At 33.8% G+C, this 7,000-nt stretch overlaps 1 pseudogene; it reads left to right on the forward strand.

The window, feature by feature from the left end:
- Positions 1-1,268: 1,268 nt before the first annotated feature.
- On the forward strand, positions 1,269-5,169 carry LOC149566448 (dehydrogenase/reductase SDR family member FEY-like; annotated as a pseudogene).
- The last annotated feature ends 1,831 nt before the right edge of the window (positions 5,170-7,000 follow it).

Raw genomic sequence — 7,000 nt, forward strand, 5'->3', positions numbered from 1 at the left:
ATTTATCCATTCAAATGCAATGCATAACCAATGAATAACAATATTACATGGTTTTTAATTTCAGAATATTTTGTGTGTGATCATTCAATTCCTATGGCAAAAAGAGAGTTTGGTTTGTTTATTTCTTCCATCAATATGAATACTCTGCATCAATTGACCTTAACAATTTCATACTAGACTTAGCATCTATTTTACTATATTCTATGTAGATTTTGCCATCACACCAAAAGTAGATACTTGTTGTAGAGAGGGATCTCATCCAAGATATAATCGCTATGCCAACATTCATACATATGTATATGTAATATTAGATTTCAGAATTACTTTTAAGAATTAAGATATTTTCTACATTTTGATTCTGTTGACAGTCCATTTCGCTACGATTACAAAATGATCTTATTCTCTAGAAATGAAAATTGACCTTGCGATTGGTAATACTCAACCTTGTAAGATTCTCAGCCTCTCCTAAAATGCTGTTTCGAAAATATGCAAGCAAGCATTAAGAGTGTTTGGTCGAATGGCTTAACCAGCACACTCAAACCATTGACTAATAGTGGCTAGGAGTGGGCCCAACCATTCTTAACCAATACCATGAGACCAATGAATAAGAGTGACCCCAAGCTATTGATTAAGAGTGGCTGGACCCACTCCACTATTAGTCAAAGGTTTACAACAATCACTGTCGAACAACTCCAAAATTTGTGGCAGTGGAGTGAGGAAGAAGAGCAACTTTGGGGAGCCGCGCATAGCAAACGGGCTGCTCCTTCATTCCGCTCTTATAGATCTGGTGTCGTTGACTTCATTTGGAATCCGAGACTGCATTCATCCTTGCTCAGTACACAAGCAATGGCTCTGATCGATGGCCACGGGGAGCTTCTGATAACAAAACTCCCTTGTCACTAGTGATAAGCAGCCCAACTGCTAGACGACGACTCGCCCTTCAAATCAAGCCTGGCCTGGTATGGTACCTCCTGTAATATCTTAGATGTATAAAATACATTGCTGCAACAAGCATCATTTTATTTCGTGAAATGCCGCATGAAGTTATTCGGGGGAGTTGACCGACCAGAACCTTCCATAAAAGACAAGACCCAGAGTTGCAATTATTCGTGAGGTAGACAACCAGAATCTACACCATCCAACCATTTGCGATCGCTTGCTCAATTGGAAAGTACGTGCTATCCTTGCTGGCTTTGATTATATATTTTTGTTTTATTTGAAATAGTTTCGTACTTGGACTTTCTCATTCCTCACATTAATTGTCGAGGATGAATTGGAGGGTATTGATAATCGGCGTGTGGGAAACGGCAAAGGACATAGTTCGTCAAAAGATTGTGACGAGGCATCTGCCTTCAAATTTTCTTCTTCGTGATCTCACAAGCATGAATTGCATAGTCACTGGGGCTACCAGCGGGATTGGAATCCATACTGCAAGGTGGGTATAGTTTCTATAGGTAATAGTTTTCTTTAAAGAGTCTATATGATGAATGATAACAGTTTTTTTTTTGGGTTACAATTCGTTTTACAGATTATTGTTGTTTGTTTAAGCTTTTGGTATGCATGATATTTTCATCACTATGATTGTAAGATTCTTAAGATCAGAAAATATCATCTAAACTGCTGATGTAAAAAAACTTTCATACAATTTAATTTAAAAATAATAGTATTCTTAATCTATTGCTAATGCAATACGAAAATAAATTTATACTTATCACATTGGTTTCAGAGAGCTTGCAAAAGCAGGTGCCCATGTTATAATGGCATGCCGTAATACAAAAACTGCTCTGCGGCTTCTCCAGGAATGGTAGAAACAGGCTACTGAACTGTCCATAGAAGTACTGTAGACTGTCCCGCCTTACTATATTGCATATCACAAAACTAACATTAAACAGATTCTGGAGTTGTTGTTGGAATCTAATTTTTCTCACAAATGAAATGTAAAGACATAATAGATGATTCTAGAAATTCCAAGAGGCTTATCGAATAGGGTTAGGTTCTAAAAGGCATTTATGTTTAGATAATTTTAGAAAAGTCTATTTGTCTTATGTCGGCTACTTTAGATGTTACTAGAAGCAATCAAAGACCTCTATAAAAGAGAGGCACAATGTAATGTATTTTTATCAATCAGGGAATGAAATGATTCTATAATTTTTGTAAGTGCCTATATTATATATTTTGTGCTTAGTTATCATTGCGGATCCGATCCATCCACCCCCATCAGATTGGTATCAGACCTTGGTTGTGAAGTTCATATGGTGAAGATAATATCTTTTGAAATAGAGAAATACATGATTGTTGTTGTCCAACCAATGGATTAGATCATGTTTAAGTTCAAAAGAATTGTTGGTGTGAAGAAATTTGTTTGGAGAAGAAGAAAATCATTGCTCCTGTCAAAAGAAAGAGTGAGCATTTTATTGGAGGCACCTATTTGTGGAGGATTTCTATTGTTTCCATGAAAGAAGAGAGGAAAGAAAAAAAGATATGGTCTGAATTCGTTTAATTATTTAATGATATTTGAAAAATTATAATAGCAGAAGAATATTGTGAGAAGTGTAGCTGTCTAAAGAGTTTTTTTCAAGTTGTTTGAAGATTTAATTAAAATTTGGAAGTAAAAGTGCATTTAGAATTATCTAAAAGAAAGAGTAAGGTGTGTTAAATTGTTGATTTCAATGGAAAAAGTTGGTAGAGTTCAGAAAGAGGAGACAAATAAGTTAGAAGAAGAATTAGTGATGGTGAAGAAAGAAAATGCAATATTATTGTGTGAAAGAGATATTTTGCAAAAGGAATTGGCAAAACTAAGAAATAAAATGGGAGAAGAAAAGTCTAAATTGTTAAATAAAATTAGTGTCTACATAGAGGAAATTGAAGAGCTAGAAAATAGGTTAAAATTTGTGGAAGAAGTACATAATTGGCAGGTGAAGGAAACATGCAAGCTTAGAGAGCAAAATAAAGAATTAGGAAAAAAGTTAAATTTGTTTGATGATGCTGAGAAAAAGAACAAAGTTTTAGAAGATAATGTGAAGAAATTGGAGGAGGAAAATAATATGTTACAGAAGAAATTGTCCACTCTGAAATAAGAGAAAGAATGTTTGAATGTGAAACCATTTATATGTGATGTATTTTGTGACACAAATGATTTGAGTGATTATGGGATTGAGAAATGTGATTTTGTTGAGGTTGTTTGCAAAAAGGAGTGTAACGATGAACATGAAAATTGTATTGGTAGAACTTCTAGCTTTTATAATGACTATATTGGTTTGAAGATTATGGAAAGAATGGGTTTCAAAGGTAAAGGTCTAGGAAAGGATGAACAAGGATTAAGGAATCCAATTGAGACTACAGTCAAGCCAAAATATGCAGGTCTTGGATATGATGCAAGCAGTGGAAAAATGAATAAAGGTTCAAGATAATCAATTGAAAGCATAAAGATTGTGCAATGTTCACACTGTAATAGGAAAGGGCATACAAATGATAGATGTTGGGATATAGATCCTTGTAATATTTGTGGCTTGAAAAATCACTATGATTGCAATAAAGATTTTATGGTAGGTTGCATCAAAATAGATTGTGGATGGAGCTATAGATCAAATTGGCGAAAAATTGTAGGAACGGTTAGAGGTTTATTCAAGTACAAATGTTCAAATGCAAGGAATACTGTTGTAGCCGCGGGAAACAGAGCCGAGGAAGGCATGAAAGAAGGAAAATATTTTTGAAGTCTACAAGCATGGATTTGAAAAAGAAAGCAATAATATTGGCACAAATAGAATTCCTATGCATCGACATTTGAGGTTGAAATTAGGGGGAGTGTTGGAATGTAATTTCCCCCAAATGTAAAGGCATAATATATGATTCTAAAAATTTCAAGAGGATTACAGAATAGGGTTAGGTACAAGGCTTTATGTTCAGACAATTCTAAAAAGGTCTATTTATCTTATGTCAGCTACTTTAGATGTTTCCGGAAACAATCAAGACCTCTATAAAAGAGAGGCACAATGTAATATTTTTTTATCGATCAGACAATGAAATGATTCTATAATTTCTATAAATACCTGTATTGTGTATTTTTTGTTTGATTATCATTGTAGATCCGATCCATCCACCCCTATCAACTGGATCTTCTGTCCTTCGCTTCCGTAAGATCTTTTGCTACCAATTGGGAATATTCAGGGCGTCCACTTCATATTCTTATCAATAATGCGAGAATCCTTCAATTGGGAGGTATGTTCTCCTTGTATGTCCATTTCATCTAATTATAAAGTCAGCTCATCAAATGTAAGGTCTGAAAAAATTAAACATTTTCACCAGAACCGGAATAGATGTCCGAGGATGGATTTGAGCAGCACATACAAGTAAATCATCTCGCACCAGCTCTCCTCACTCTCCTCCTCCTCCCTTCTCTGCTCAAAGAATCTCCTTCGCGGATAATAAATGTCAACTCTGTGGTAATTTAAGCTCCAAGTTCTTTGTTTATTCAAAATAAATAAATGTTCTACTTGTTTCCAGATATAGCTTTGCAATCCTTTGTTTTTTGTTCAACAAGTACAGGTTCACCATTCTGCTGTGGTAGATTCTGAATATTTGAATGCGGACTTTAGACACAGAAGCTATAGCAGTTTCATGGCTTATGCTTCGAGCAAACTTTTGCAGGTAGAATTTTCTGCTCAATTTGTATAGGGAATATGCATTGTTTATAGATTATAAAAAATAAACTTTGCAATACAAGAGATAGATATTTCAAATTCATTGTTTTGTTTCTAATTATACGATTCAAAAAGAACCCATTAAAAATTAAATAATTTGCGGGGAACCCGTATTAAATCTTAGTCTTACTGAGTACAAATCATGCCACCTATTAAGTTGTATGACATATTCATCTATTAATGTAGTTGATGTTCCTTGACATTTTGTCAAGAAAACTTCCATCAAATGGAGAGGTAGGAGTGATCGCTGTTCAGCCAGGGATCGTCAGCACAAACATTACGGTATTCATGATACACGATATTCCTTGAATCACATTATAACTTACTTTCCAGTTTATAATCTCAGTCACACAATGTATATTATCTGATAATCATTACATTTTTCTAGAGGGGATTCGATCCCCGTCTCGAAAACAAATCGTTTTGGAGATTTGATGCACAACAGGCCAATACATTGATCCGCCAATAACGGATGGCAAAACACTGATCTGCTTTCTGCAAAATAAGTCATTTATTACTGTTACGAGCTTCAACTCATAGGGTATTCAAATGGTTCTCTAGAGATAACTATGCATCAAATTATTCTGAATATAGTTGGTTGAAATAAAATATAAATTGTAGGAGAATAATTATTTACTGCTTGCCTGGCCGTTACCCTTCCTTGAGCACCATTCTTTTTTGAATTTGAGAGGATGATGACATCGTGCTTGTGGAATTAGGTAAAAATGGATTCACAGATTACAACAACTCCGAAGGGTAGGATTATAGTTCTGATGTGCGTATATTTCATACCCTAGAATCTGAGGCACGTGTTCTATCGAAATATATAGCTAATATTCTAGAATTCTTAAGCAACGTTGGTTTATCGCATAAAATAAACGGTGATTGGAGTGTGATGATTTCTCATTTTCATTTTAATTCTGATGCGGGTATGGCTTGGTTCGCGATACGGTAACAAATACAACTCTCATGCTGGTGCATTTAAATTACTCTCTTGCAATGTCATGTTGTTTCAAACTTAATACTCGTTTATTATTTTAAATTTTCAAAGAGAGGGAGACGATAGAAGAAAGATATCAAATAATACTAAAATGGTAGAGAGGGCATGCCATTGTGTGGAGAAGATTTCCATTTCATTGAATTCCACATAGTCTATGAAATCAATATATTGTGCAGAGGTGGGGGCCATAAGATGTTTATCTAACATTACCCCTACATGAACGACTAAGCATAATTGTCAAGACTAAATACATATATTGGCTCTATCCAACACAAAGTCACAAAGTTTTCTAACATGTGTTGTGGTGTCCAATGTTGTTCAATCAAGCATCTCTACTGATTTGACATGTTTGAATCCATAACTTCTGCTGTGAATGATATAGAATAAATAGACATATACATATCATTGAATGTCTTATCACTTTATACAATTTATAAAATGACCCACTAAACATTACTTCATTGTCCATTGTATCCTACGGTGTGATTGCTTGTAATATTATGGGCCTACTTGATTTAGAATATTATTTTAAGATTGACATTCATTTAACACCTATGAAAAAATAATTTTCAATTTCTTTTACCCATGTGGATAATCTAGATAATTTGACCTTAACAATTTTAGGGTCTATTTTAATGTGTTCCTTATGTGCTTAAATATTGATTAGTAACTTGAGCTAAATGATTTTCCTTTTTGGAGCTTCATAATAGTGCATTTAGGTATGACTATAAAATGAAATTTAACATTGTGATTGATAATGATTATAGATTGGATTGTATTGTTTAAATATCATATAGTAAGGTTTCATTTCTAGATTGAAAGTGTTAAATAGTTAAACTTGAACTACTGTTTTTAATTTAATTTTTGACCCTTTCAATTATCTACTATGTAAAAATATTTGATATTGTTTGAAAAATATATAAACAAGTGCTAAGAGGTTTGCTAAGAGGTTTTCCTAGAGCTCATATAAGAACTTAGATAGAGAGTATTATTTATTTTGTGAAATGTTGCGTTAAGATTTTCTAGGAAAGTAGACAACCCAAAATATTTCATAAAAATGAGATTGAGAAGTAAAATTATTCCTTGGCAAAAGACCAGAACCTCTAGAAAATGGTGAGAGCATTTCCCACCATTCACTTTTTTATCAATGTGGATTGCTTGCTCGATTGGGAAGTACATGTGGTCTTTTCTTGCTTTGATTATTATATAGTTTAGTTTGGTTTTTCTTGAGATAGTTTGTTATTGGACTTTCTTATTTTGATGTTAATGGTCAACAATGTATTGGGGGACGTTAATAAAT

Source organism: Cupressus sempervirens, chromosome 3, assembly GCF_028749045.1.
Source record: "Cupressus sempervirens isolate cs-2001-9-10 chromosome 3, ASM2874904v1, whole genome shotgun sequence".
Classification (NCBI taxonomy): domain Eukaryota; kingdom Viridiplantae; phylum Streptophyta; class Pinopsida; order Cupressales; family Cupressaceae; genus Cupressus; species Cupressus sempervirens.